The following is a 14,260-nucleotide window of genomic DNA, read 5'->3' as shown; positions in this document are numbered from 1 at the left end:
CCAGTGTCAAGAAAAATGCGATCAATTTTTCTAGATTGAATTCTTCTGCCTTTCCAGTTCACATAACCTTTCCCCTTCATTTTCTTACCATAACGCCATAATGCTAAAAGCTGGTTACGTAACCATTTTTAACAAATAATTCTATTGTTGATTCTAATAGGACTCAAAAGTCAGAATCTTCGTTTTGATTATTGTAACCTTCGATACCGAAGGAACTTGCTATATTTCGCTCATCTGTTCCCCCCTTCTGCGAAGAAAAGGAAGTTGCCCAGGATAGGATAGGGGAGCGTAAGAAATTTCGAGGGGAGTATTAAATTAAATTTCCTCCGAACGTATTATGAACCGACTATCAATAATCCTGATACAGCTAGAATTCTGTTGGGGATTGTATGAACAAATAGTTTCCTAACCTAATTGTATCATTGCGCTTGTTTGTGTAGAAATCCTTACACGTTACGTTTTAGTGAGCAACTGTCATCTTCGCATTTTGACTCCTTTTAAGGATCCAAACTTGTACATTGATGTATTTTCCAAAGGAAATAACAATATTTTGGTAACCTGCTTGATGAAATCTGAATACATGGCCTCGTTCTGCCACTACCTGCTCAGATTTTGATTTAATTTGCAACATTTGCTCCTTCAGGCCCTTGAGCATATATATACATTTCTTCCGATCACTTCTGTTTCTACCTAGGTATATGGGACACAGACCACGGAAAACGCTATTTTTGCATAACTAGGCAACGCATATGGTACCAGGGTAAACATCTCTTAAATTTCAACATTTTACATTTTTTTAAAAAAAAATTCATAATGTTTTCCCCATCACCGATTTTGTTCTGTGTTTATATTTCTTATATATCTCCTCAATATATTTGTAGAATTTTGTGAATGCAATTTCCATTTTGATGCACGATGACTTTATCATTGTCCACTACGCATTAAAACTTGTCGATTTGTTTTCGAATTTTAAAACCACACAAGACTAAAAAGTTACATTATGTGATAATACTTCAGCATAAAATTTTACCGCTCTACGATACCACAAACGCTGTTTTTAAAGATACCAAAAGTTTTACTTTGTATTATTTCTTTCACACGTAAAGAGAAATGGGATTGTTTGATACTGTTATCCTTACTCTGCTCAGAAACTGCAATTAAATGCGAGGATAATATACGTAGGTGCACGGATTATGAAAACGGGCGAAAGTCTAAAGTTCTAGCTAATGCAATATTAGTCCTGTAGCTTAAAATTCGATAAACAAAATAGCCCCACCCTAACAGTGGACAGCGATATGGTAGCCGTTTGGAAATAATTTCTGCAAGAAAGAAGGAAAATTCATTCTTGAAACTTGCATTACCTAAAATAAAGGGAGAATGTATTTTCTAGTGTCTTTGCATCCCACTGTACATTAGAAATACAGGGTGTCCCACGAACGGCGCAACTGGGAATTAAGAGTGGCGTTACTTTGTAACCGAAACTGTACATACATAAGTCATACACCAAATGTTAGCCCTGTCCAAGTAGATATTTTTAAACATAGAAACAACAAACGGGGTGCAGTGTTGTTCATGCAGTGTTGCCAAATGTAAGTGAAAGTGTAAATTTATTTTTCCACAAAGCATGGAAAATTGCATGTCAAACATTCGTACGGAAATTTGGACATCAATTTCCACCTTGGGTAGGTGGACTATTTCGCCATCTATAGTTCAGAGAAGAAAACCGATCGTTTTCGCGTATAGCAAATCCTGAAATGCCTCGTAAAGACGTACCGGTCCAAATGGGTGTTTTAAGAAATATGAGGTACAGTGGCAACACTGTTGATGTTTGAAGGCAACAAAAGGTGTGTTTAGTGATGGTCTATGACATGGAAATACTGGAAACAGGAAAAATTATGGTGAAAAAAGTGTTACTTACCTACTCCTGGCAACCATGCAATGCGATAAGAGCGCCCACCGAACGAGAACAAAAGAATCAGTTAGTTGTGTACTCAGAACTGTTTGAGCCGTGCATTTCGCATTGTTCGTAGGGGAAGATTAGAATTGTTCTGTGAAATGAAGTACTCTTTGGAAGAGAGGGTGTTCATTGTGGAACATTATTTTGTTCAAAATCGTACGCTAGTGTAAAAACTGTGTTTCGCGAGAAATATCCGAATAACAGTGTTCCAGAAAATTCGACGATATATCGACTTGTTTCCAGGTATCGTGAAACAGGATCAGTTAATGACAAACCCTACCACAGACAACCACCAGTTTTGACACAAGGTGTGCTGCAGGATGTGGAACAGAGAATATCACAATCTCCCAGGAAATCTGTTCGTAAACTTGCTGCACAGTCAGGTGTATCAAAAACAACAACTCACCGAGCGTTAAAACAATTGCACCTACATGCATATAAGGTACAGGCTGTGTAAGAACTGAAGGAAGCAAAGGTGCACGTGTAAGATACTGCCAGTGGTTTAGAAATTTTATTAGAGACAATGGTGTGAATATTTTGGATAAGGTTTTTTTCACGGATGAAGCATGGTTCCACTTAAATGGATATGTCAACAGTCAAAATTGTCGACACTGGTCAAGTAACAATCCCCATTTGTTACATGAACAATCACTTCATCCACAAAGATCGGTGTGTGGTGCGCGATTTCGCGGAGAAAAATAATCGGTCCGTTTATTTTCAACACAACAGTTGACGGAATAGTTTATCGTGACCTTGTCACACAGTTTATTTCTCTGTTGGAACATGATGAACGTGATTGTTGGTTTCAACAAGACTCCCCAACATGTCACACGTCTAATGAAACTTTAGACATGTTGGCAGCGTTTTTTTGGCGATCACATTATAAGCAAAAACTTATAGCCCAGTCGCTCCCCGGATCTGACGTCTCCAGATTTTTTTCTGTGGGGTTATTTGAAACAAACAGTTTACATTAATAACCCAAGAACACTTGATGATCTAAAAATAAACATTTGCACAGCCATTAACAATATAAACCAATCAACCTTGCATAAAGTTGCTTCCAACATGATAAGACGTGTTGATGAATGCCTCAGGGAAAATGGTTGTCATTTTCAACATCTTTTGTAAAGCTACACTGCCTGTTACGCGCATTGCATGGTTGCTAGGAGTAGGTAAGTAACACTTTTTTCACCATAATTTTCATTTTCTTTTTTTCCTGTTTCCAGTATTTCCATGTCATAGATCATCACTAGACACACCTTTTGTTGCCTTCAAACATCAACAGTGTTGCCACTGTACCTCATAATTTTTTTAAAACACCCATTTGGACCGGTACGCCTTTACGAGGTATTTCAGGATTGGCTATACGCGAAAACGATCGGTTTTCTTCTCTGAACTATAGATGGCGAAATAGTCCACCTACCCAAGGTGGAAATTGACGTCCAAATTTCCGTACGAATGTTTGACATGCAATTTTCCATGCTTTGTAGAAAAATAAATTTACACTTTCACTTACATTTGGCAACACTGCATGAACAACACTGCACCCCGTTTGTTGTTTCTATGTTTAAAAATATCTACTTGGACAGGGCTAACATTTGGTGTATGACTTATGTATGTACAGTTTCGGTTACAAAGTAACGCCACTCTTAATTCCCAGTTGCACCGTTCGTGGGACACCCTGTATTATGTGTATACTTAAATATAGACGACTATATAAACAGTGTTACAGATATATTTATGTCTTTTTTTTCTTTCCCTTCCTTTGCTGTCCTTTCATTTTAAATTACTTCTATAATTATCTTCAAATTATTTCTGTTCCGGTTTCTTTTTTTTTGTTTCTTTTTCCCTATCATTGCCTTTCGATTCAGTTCTATCTACCATCATTAATTTCCCTCTCCTTGTTTTCCTGAATAATTTATGGTAGTCTCCTTGCAATTTGTTTAGATTGAATCGCTCATAATTGTTAGGAAAAGAGAAGACAGGATCGCATCGCATCGCTCCCATGCTTCGTTGTCTTGAAGAGCACAAAGAAGCATGGAACAGGCAAAAGGAAATTTGGTCGGGTAAATAACTTTTCAATAGAGTTGATGTTTTGACAGACTCACCTGGGTAAATATTGTGGCGCGTTCACGATATTGAGTATTCAGCATTTTTGTTTGCTTGTTGTGTAATTTTATCACTGATGAAGAAGTCATGCGTTGTAGGGTGTTCCATCATCCACTGTTAAAGGATGATGAGATTTCTGGTCGTGAATCAGTTCAAGTTCCTATACTCTGGAACAAGAGAATGGAAACAAGTTTCTGCGCAAGTAGTGGCGTGAGACGGCTCCGACTCCAGTTACAAGCCCTCGCAGCAGCCTGCTTTGCTCTGTCCACTCGTCCTCTATGTGCGACCTTGCTCCAGGGATATCCAGGACAGAGTATAGTTCCTCCCCCTTCATGTCTCTTGTTATAATTAAATATGAATAATGGCAATTAAAATCATGAATAACTGTTCAAATTCAGAATTTCCATTACACTTCTTAATTTTTTACAATAGCATTATTTGTTCCAAATTTACATTTTTAACTTTTCCATCTACACACATTAACCCATCCTTTAGAATACAAATTCCGAATAAAACAAATGACCCTTCCTACCAGGTTTTACCGTATCATCTCTAGTAAAATACTAGGTAGGATGGAACAAATATTTCTTTAGTATTTCCATTCACACATGTGGGTGCGAATATGCATCTACTCACTGATTACAGTGAACATAACATACGAGACAATATGCTAATTCTCCATGATGTAAAAACGAGCGTTGCAGATAGATATTGTTAATTCCTATAGTTTATAAAAATATTAATATTTATGAACGTCACATGCATCTTCAGTACACGAAAATAACAAGTTGCAGGTGCATTTACTATGTAACCGCAATGTGCCGCATAATTACTAATCAGTGCATTAGCATATACCTCGGCTTATTGAATATAGATTTTAAGGAATTGCTAATGAGGATAATTTATATCATAATTAATATGCACTTGAATCCGAATTCAATATACAAAGTTTTATCATTCTAGCATTTAGCACAAATTGTATTTTTACTTTGTTATCGGATAAGACCCATTGTTGTCACTTTTTGACTCCCGTTGTCAAAGAGCCGTATAGATCGGTCGAGATAATAAATATCCACTTCCTAGCCAATCAGTTCACAAAACCAAAGTCTCATTATTCTACTGTTGACATAAAATTGAGGACCTCGCCGATGGCGTAGTAGTAACTCCGTCACTTTGTAATCAAGGGGTCCCGTGTTTAATACACGGTAGAGGCAGAGAAGTTCGAATCCCGCTTTAGACTATAGATCCTTTCGCGATTATCTTTTGTGTATAAAATGCACAAAAAAACTGACACGAATGGACAAATGTTACTATTAGGATATTTCGATACACTAAATGACATTTGTAGCTGTATTTCGTTCTGATGTATCGAGTGTTAAACGTAGGCTATATCATAGTTGACTTTCGATTGTGTCATTGTCATAGACAGACAGACAATCTGATCAACATCCCTTATCCTTTGTGTTAAGTGTGCATAATATCTGAATCGATATTCAATTGTTTGTAAAGTTGTTATTGATAAAATTGGGAGTTCAGCCATCTTAGAAATGGTTATTGTAAGTTCAGTATTAAATCGTTATTTTGTATCCTCGTTTCTATCTTTATACTGTGAAGTACCTACGTGTGCGAAACAATTAACCTCTGCGTGTGAATACACGACAGAGATTTATACATGGCGACGAGGATGGGATTTAGAAATCGAGGATAAGTATATTCACTTATAAGCTTTGCGTTATAGTATAAATGTATAATGGCTTTGGTAGCTGGTTTTGATAAATATGATCCCCAAGATGGATCGATAGTAGCGTATTTGGAGCGCTTTGATAATTATTGTCAAACACAAGCTATTCCAGAGGACAAGAAAGTTCCTAGATTAATATCTGTCATTGGAAACAAGCCATATGAAGTTCTGCGTGAATTATTTGCACCTACATTGCCTCATGATAAATCCTATCAGGAAATTGCACAAAGATTAAAATCTTATTATAGTCCATCAAGCAACTATATTGTACAAAGGTTAAAGCTTAGAAAATGTGTACAAGAAGAAGACGAACAAATAGAAGATTTTGTAAGGAGATTACGAAAGATCGGAGAGCAGTGTGGTTATGGTGAGTTTCTTCCCATTGCTTTATTTGATTCACTAATTAGCGGAATCAGATCTAACACTATTCGTAAGAAACTCATTAGTGACAATGTAATGGAATTTCACAAAGCTTTTGAGGTAGCTAAGCAGATGGAAAAATTAGAAGCAGATATGAAGGAGTATTACGTCCAGTCCAATGTAAATTTTGTTAACACTAACCGCGCAAAGGTAAATAAGTGCAAGGGCGATACGCGTTTGAACTCCGGTGCCAATTCTAATCCAAAACAGGATAGCTGGAAATTCCAAAATACTGTGTCAAGTGGATCCAATCTTAGGTTCAGACAAAATCAATCGGATAATGAGGGAAGTAAAAATGAACGGGAAAGAAAGCAACAATATTTCAGGCATTGCAGATACTGTAAGAAATTCGGTCACGATGTTTCCCAGTGTTTCAAGTTACAGCGCAATAAAGAAACTAATAGTACTAAACCTTATAGCAAGTACAAGGCGAACGCTGTACAGGCTGTTGAACCTGTTTCTTCGGATGATGTGGACAGTGAAGTGTTAGATGTAAATGAATTAAGGGTTGGAATGATTACTATGGAAGTAAATGGAGAAAGTAAATTTATGCAAGAAAGATCGATTGGGTATAGTTTGTCTCACTGTAATGAAAGTTCAGTTTCGTCGCAACCATATCTTAAATCTGACCATTCTTCATTGCCTATGAAAATAGCTCATTGTGATAAAGCTACTAGTAAGTTTGTTTCTTCGTCCGAATATGTAATTGCTCTCAATATTAATGATTCTATGTTGAACTTTGAAATAGATACAGGTTCACAAGTTTCGATTGCAAGTAAAACATTTTGTGACATTCAACTGCATGGTTTGCAATATCTGGAAGCTGACTGTGTTTTACGATGTGCTAGCAATATGACTTTGCCGTTAGTAGGAAAGGTTGCTGTAAGAGTTCGTTATGAACATGTAGATAAAACACTAGACTTGTATGTAGTCGCATGTGATTTAAAATATCCACTCATGGGAAGACAATGGATTAAGCATTTATTACCTGATTGTCACATTAATTTATCTCAACTGAGGCCATCGTTGGAAGTGTATGAAGACAAGACTCGTGTTTCGTCTATGTTAACATCTGACAAGTTGAAATTTGTTCAAGGGCAAACTTTGCTTAAGTCGAAGGATACGACTAATGCTTCGCCTATGTTAACAGCTGACAAGTTGAAAATTGTGCACGGGCAAACCTTGATTAAATCACAGATGGTTAAGTGTGAAAATCTGATTGCATCTTGTGATGTGCAAGGATTAATAAAATTTATTAGGCACGAATATAAAGAGTTATTCGATAATGATTTGTCGCAGCCAATTAAACATTTTACCGCCACGATTCCAATGAAACAAGGCATTACACCAATTTTTAAGAAATTTTATAATGTTCCGTATGGTTTACGTGAGAAAGTTAAGTCTGAATTAGACAAATTGATTGAGCAATGCATTCTAGAAAAGATTGACTCAAGTGATTGGGCGAGTCCAATGGTCGTTGTGTGTAAGAATGATGGTAATTTGAGGCTCTGCTGCGATTTCAAGAACACTGTGAATAAATATGTTGAAAATGTAACTTATCCATTGCCCAGGATAGACGAAGTGTTTCCAAAAGTTAATGGATGTGATGTATTTGTTACCTTGGATCTCAGAAGTGCTTACCTTCAAATAAAACTTGATGATCAAGCCAAACAGTTACTAGTAATGAATACCCCATGGGGATTGGTACAACATACTAGATTGCCATTTGGTGTACGGATCGCATCACAAATCTTTCAAAAAACGATTGAAGGCATACTTCAGGGATTAGATTTTGTCATTCCATACCAAGATGACTTACTTATTGTTAGCAAGGGTTTAGAACAAGCAGTATCCAGAACACTTGAAGTTTTAAACCGTTTGAATGAGTACAATGTTAAGGTTAATTGGAACAAGTGTTCATTCTTCAAAAACAAAATTGATTATTTAGGATATACTTTAAGTAAAGAAGGAATACATCCTTCTGAAAAGAAGCTGCATGCATTGATACAATGTCCAAAGCCTTGCAACACCAAACAATTAAAGGCTTTCCTTGGAGGTATTAATTTTTACAGAAGATGTGTGCCTAATCTGTCAGTCATCTTGTCGGATCTTTACAATTTATTGAAGAAAAATGTGCGGTGGCAATGGACAAATGATTGTCAGCGGCAATTTGAGGCAGCTAAATTGGCTCTACAAAATGCCAAGGTCCTTGTTCCATACGACCAGAATAAAGAAGTTATTATACAGTGTGACGCATCTCAAAATGGATTAGGTTCACAATTATGCCATAAAGTACAAGGGGAATTGCGTACGATTGAATGTATTTCATGTACGTTAAATAAGCATGAGGTTAAGTATCCTATGCATGAAAAGGAAGCTTTATGTATCGTATATGCAGTGAGGAAATTCCAAAAATACGTACAAGGTAGATCGTTTGAAATATGGACAGATTCAATGCCAGCTAAGCAATTGTTAGCTTTGGAAAAACCAATTCCTATTATGGCGTCGCCACGCATTCAAAGGTGGTGCTTATTTTTGGCTTCTTTCACATATAAACTAATATGTACTAAAAAGGTTGAACTTGCAGACATGTTATCAAGGTTGCCACTTCCTGACGTACATGATGATGATCCTAGGCAAGAAGAATTTGTGTACCAGGTTACGCTTACGCCGAATGCAAAGCAGGCGATTTTGACGTATTTGAAACGAGATGAAATTCTTAAGTTAACGAAATCTTATTGCAAGAATGGATGGCCACAAGATGTGAAAGGGTTCAAAGGAGATGAATTGAAGGAACTGTTGGCGTACAAGAGAAGACAGGCAGAATTATGCATTACGGATGAGTTACTGTATTGGGGTCGGAGACTGGTTGTTCCCAAAGGAGTGCGAAATTACATTATTCAGAGAGCCCATGAAGATCATTGTGGTATTGTAAAAATGAAAGTAATGCTCAGAGAGAGATATTGGTGGCCAGGAATAGATAAGGCTATTGAAGAGTATGTAAATAAATGTGAAGTTTGTGCAGCAGTCAAACCAAATACAAGTGCTAAGAACTATAGTGCATGGACTGAATGCAGACATCCGTGGGAAAGGATGCATATGGATTTTTTTGTGTATAGAAGTATTACTTATATTATAATAGTAGATGCCTACAGCAAATGGGTAGATTGTGATAGAGTTTCGTCTAGTTCATTTAAAGAAGTAAAGCGTTATCTAATTAAACATTTTGCTATTTTTGGGCTACCAAAGTGTATTGTGGTAGATAATGGTCCCCCATTCTCATCTTCAGAATTTAAAACATTCTGTGATGAACGTCACGTCAATTTGTACCACTCTCCTGCGTACCATCCTGAAAGCAATGGTCAGGTCGAGCGCTACGTGCAGACAGTGAAGACAAAGCTAGACTGTGCTGTACGGGAGCAATTGAACAAGAATACGCATGTCAACGTTGAAGAATTGTTGCAGAGAGTATTGGTAGCTTTGAGAAGCGAATATAACGCATCAGGTGACAAAACGCCACAGCAAATTATATTTTCCTACATTCTCAGGAATAAATTTGATGCCCAAATGGAAGAAATAATAGATCAAAACTGCGAAAGGGATAAAGCAGAAGCAGATGAAAAGGTGAACCAAAGAGGCGATTTTGTATGGGTTATGCTACCATTTAAGGACAAAAGGAATGCTATGAGGTATGTCAAGGGAAAAATTATAGCACGGAAAAGCAAAGTTACATGGCTGGTGAATGTTGAAGGTAGAAACCGGGTCGTGCATGAAGATCAGTTAAAATGGATGCAAGACAAGAAAAATAGGTATCATTTTGGAAGTCAGAAGAAGGAGGAGGATAATGATGAACGAATTCATGGACCAGATACAGGTCAAGACGGCGGATCAGTTTTCTGCGATGAAGACTTATTCGTTACAGGAAAAAGTGGAAGTAATGACAGTGGTTCTGTGGCGCCAGAAGCTTCTACGCCAAATGACAAACCATCTACATCGTACTTGGATGATTCCTGCAGCCAACATCAGCAACAACAGCAGAATCAGTGTAGGAGGTCCTCTCGACAGAGAAAACCGCCTGATAGACTGAAATATAACTAAGTCAAATAAGGAAGAGGGGGAATGTTAAGTGTGCATAATATCTGAATCGATATTCAATTGTTTGTAAAGTTGTTATTGATAAAATTGGGAGTTCAGCCATCTTAGAAATGGTTATTGTAAGTTCAGTATTAAATCGTTATTTTGTATCCTCGTTTCTATCTTTATACTGTGAAGTACCTACGTGTGCGAAACAATTAACCTCTGCGTGTGAATACACGACACTTTGTTTGACTTTTTTCGGTTCTAATGGCACTTTTGGATAATCGCGACGATGATTGATTGTTTGAGTTGGTGTTTAAAGTCCACTTTATGCACGGTAAGGCTAATCGGGACGACCTACTGTTTAAAGTGGGATCCGAACCACTATGTGCCTCCATCGGCTATCGAACCCGGGACCCCTTGATTACAAGGCGACGACGCTACCACTGCGTCATCGGGGAGGACTAATCGCGACGATGACGATCGGGCTTGGTTGTTTGTGAATGTCCATTCATCAATTTCATCATTTCATCACTCATCCCCATCTTCGCAAATTAGCCAAGAGGCACAAAACGCGAAGTAAAATAAACTAAATCAATCAATCAATCAATCATGAAGGAATTGATGAAACAACAATCACACATAAACACTACTACGCATAAGTCTATATTGGTTGTGCCCATGAATTCAGGCGTAAGAGCCTCGTCTATCTGCAACAATGCAGTTTGTGTGCGCGCGCGTTCCAATTCGACTTGACTACTCGGCACGTTATTATTAGCAATTTTACCACAATTAATTGCTGCGAGTTAAAAAGAGTGATTGTTAAACAAAGAATTGTGGGCTACCATGCATTATGTGTTTGTTTAGCCTCGCAATTGTTCCAAACAAACGTCAAAGGACACATTTTGAAATGTTTAGTACAAATATGAAATGTCAGTTTAATCAGGTGCTGTTTACAAAACATACGAACGAAATTAACTGGGAATAAGTATCGATTTAAAATCATTTGGAGCGAATAAATTGCAAGTTTATTTTTTTTCATTGCTCCAGCGCCTCTAACCAAGGTTACATCCCTTTGTTTGCTATTTCAAACTAATTGAAGAGCGGAAAATATTCCTGACAAAACCACACAAAACTGTGGTAAAATTATTTGTTTTGTTCATTGGTTTCACACACAAGCTTTATATTTATATATGCATGTCTATCTGTGCTTCTGTGTGTGTGTGTGTGTACGCGCGCGTGAAAGAAAGACAGAGAGAATTCACTTCATATCTGTTAGATAATGTCCTAGAATCCTCGATTTCAATTATATCCTATCAAAGAATTGCACTAAGTCATGCAATGAAGAAGAAAAAATAATGCGGAGAGATGCATCCATAGTGTTTTGTTTTGCATAACAACACACATGCACAGTAATATGTATATATGAACATTCAACCTTGGGGCGGAGGTGGTCTGGTCAGAGTTAGAGTAACATACTACAAAGCCAGAAGTCATTTATTCGAACAGTGGTCAAGCATGGATGTATGTATCACTGTGATTTTTCTGATCATCAATGTCACCACTTCATCACTTACAATTTTCGTCGCTATTAGCCCAAGAGGTACAATAAGAGGTAAAATAACTGAAACAGGAAGAAAGAAAGGCACTCAGTGTATTTATATGTTGCAATTTGGAGTATGATGTATTACGCTTTAGGCTTTAATGAGTTTAAAATGACAAACGTCCGCCTCCTTTAGTCTTGACGAAGGATGTGGAACTAATGGATGAATGAAAACATGTAAAGGGCATTGCCGACAGGATAGTAGCTAAAGATATCGCTTTGTAATCAAGGCTTTAACTGCCGGTGGCAGCAGATTAAACTTTATAGATCCAATCCCGATGAGCCTGTATGAGCATAAAGAAATGTGACGAATCTTTTGAGGTGATTAGAATTACAAGCTTGCATTAAAGTTTGGTGGAATGACACCACTGAGATTACGTACTTCCAGTAGACAGAAACCTTAAGGGATGCATATTGATCCCGGAGTAGAAGAACGCATCATCGGCCAATGAGGAACAAAGTCAATGTTTAGGTTGGTAATGGGTGTATTGCTCCAAATTCGTATTTGAACAGCATATACAACCCACCCAGTACCGTGCCCAATTTGTTAAGGGAGCAAGGAAATGCGGTTTCTTGTAAGCTTGTATTGTATTATTGCACTGCGTAGACAAAGTTTGTATTTAGAAAATATGAAGCAAAATAAATTGAAAGATAGATCTCAAGTCATTTCACCAATAGTGCTAATTAGAAGCAACTATTTATCTTCGTAAATCTTACAATTCAATTCAACATCAAAGTTCAGTTAAATGTTATAGTATTATGACATGGAAAGAATGTTGTGCGATCTTCCCCCGCAATAGCCATCACGCAAAGAATCTAGCAAAAAGGTTCTCGTGCTTAGGCATTAATTTAGGTGGTCTTGGAGCCTTAGTCTCTAGCCTCTATCTATAAATGTGCCACCGGTAGGAATGAGACATAATTTCCCAAGGGGGGGCTAAAATTTAAAAGAATATATACTGAAGTGTGACTTAAAATGAGACAAATAATAACTGACTTAACCTGACAACTCTATTGTGACATTTATGTATTTCCACATCATATATATTGTGGAAATTCATTGAAATCACTTCTTATGTTAGCTTCAGGTATTTATGTAGGTCTATATACAAATTCTAGCCTGAGAATGTTAATGTTTCTTTTTTATATTCTTCCAAAAGTACCACATGAAGATGTCAAAATTAAACTGGAATATAAAATCCTAATAAATGGGATAATTACAGTATAATCAATGCACATGCACCCACGGAAGTATCCACAGATGATGTAAAAGAAGATTTCTATGATGCTATAGAGAAAGCATTTGATGATTGCCCAAAAAATGACATAAAAATAGTAATTGGAGACTTTAATGCCCAGATAGGCATTGAAGACGTGTATCAACCAAAAATTGGTAAACAAAGTATGCATAAAGTAACAAATAACAACGGTATGAGGCTAATAATGTTTGCAGCATCTCGGAATCAAGTAATAACAACAACTCTGTTCCAGCACAAGGATATTCATAAAATAACACGGAGAGCCCCGGATGGAAAAACTTACAATCAAATTGACCACATGCTGATAGATTGTAGACATAGATCAGATATCATTGATGTTAGATCTTTTAGAGGGGCTAATATCGATTCCGACCATTACTTGATTATGGGAAGGATTAGAGCAAGAATATCTAATAGCCGAAAAATGAAGGCGACTAGCCTGATTAAATTTAATGTCACGCAGTTAAGAAATCCAACGGTGGTTGAGAGGTACAGAAGTAAACTACAAGAGGGATTCGTCGGGATGAAACCGGCAGAAGTGGAAAATGTAGATGAGAGGTGGGATAGATATAAGCTAAGGATCAGTAATGTAGCAAAGGAAATACTTGAAACACAAAAGCCAGTAAAGAAAGAAACGTGGTTCGATGAGGAATGTCAAAATGTAACCAAAGAAAAGAATGATGTATATAAGAGGATGCAGCAAAGAAGTGCAACAAGGAGAGCTAGGGATGAATATCAAGAGAAAAGAAGGATTGAGAAGAGAGTCCATAGGAAAAGAAAAAGGGAATGGATGAAGCAAGAGATGAAGCAGTTGGAAAGCCTGTATGAGCAGAAGAATGTAAGACAGATGTATAAGCTGGTAAATAATACAAAAGATGTTTTAAACCAAGGACAACAGTCTGTAGAAATGAAACAGGCGATATAATTAGTGACAGTAGTGAAATTTTAGAAAGGTGGAGAAGGCATTTTAACGATGTATTGAATGGCAGTGCAGATATGCTGGAAGAAGGATTAAATGAAGAAGAGGAAGGAGAAGAGGGCATAGAAAGTCCAAAGTTAGATGAAGTATGGGAGGCAGTCAAGATATTGAAAAATAG

This window comes from Lepisma saccharinum, chromosome 11 (assembly GCF_977018435.1).
Source record: "Lepisma saccharinum chromosome 11, izLepSacc3.1, whole genome shotgun sequence".
In the NCBI taxonomy this organism is placed as follows: domain Eukaryota; kingdom Metazoa; phylum Arthropoda; class Insecta; order Zygentoma; family Lepismatidae; genus Lepisma; species Lepisma saccharinum.
Note: the sequence above shows the minus strand (reverse complement) of the source record.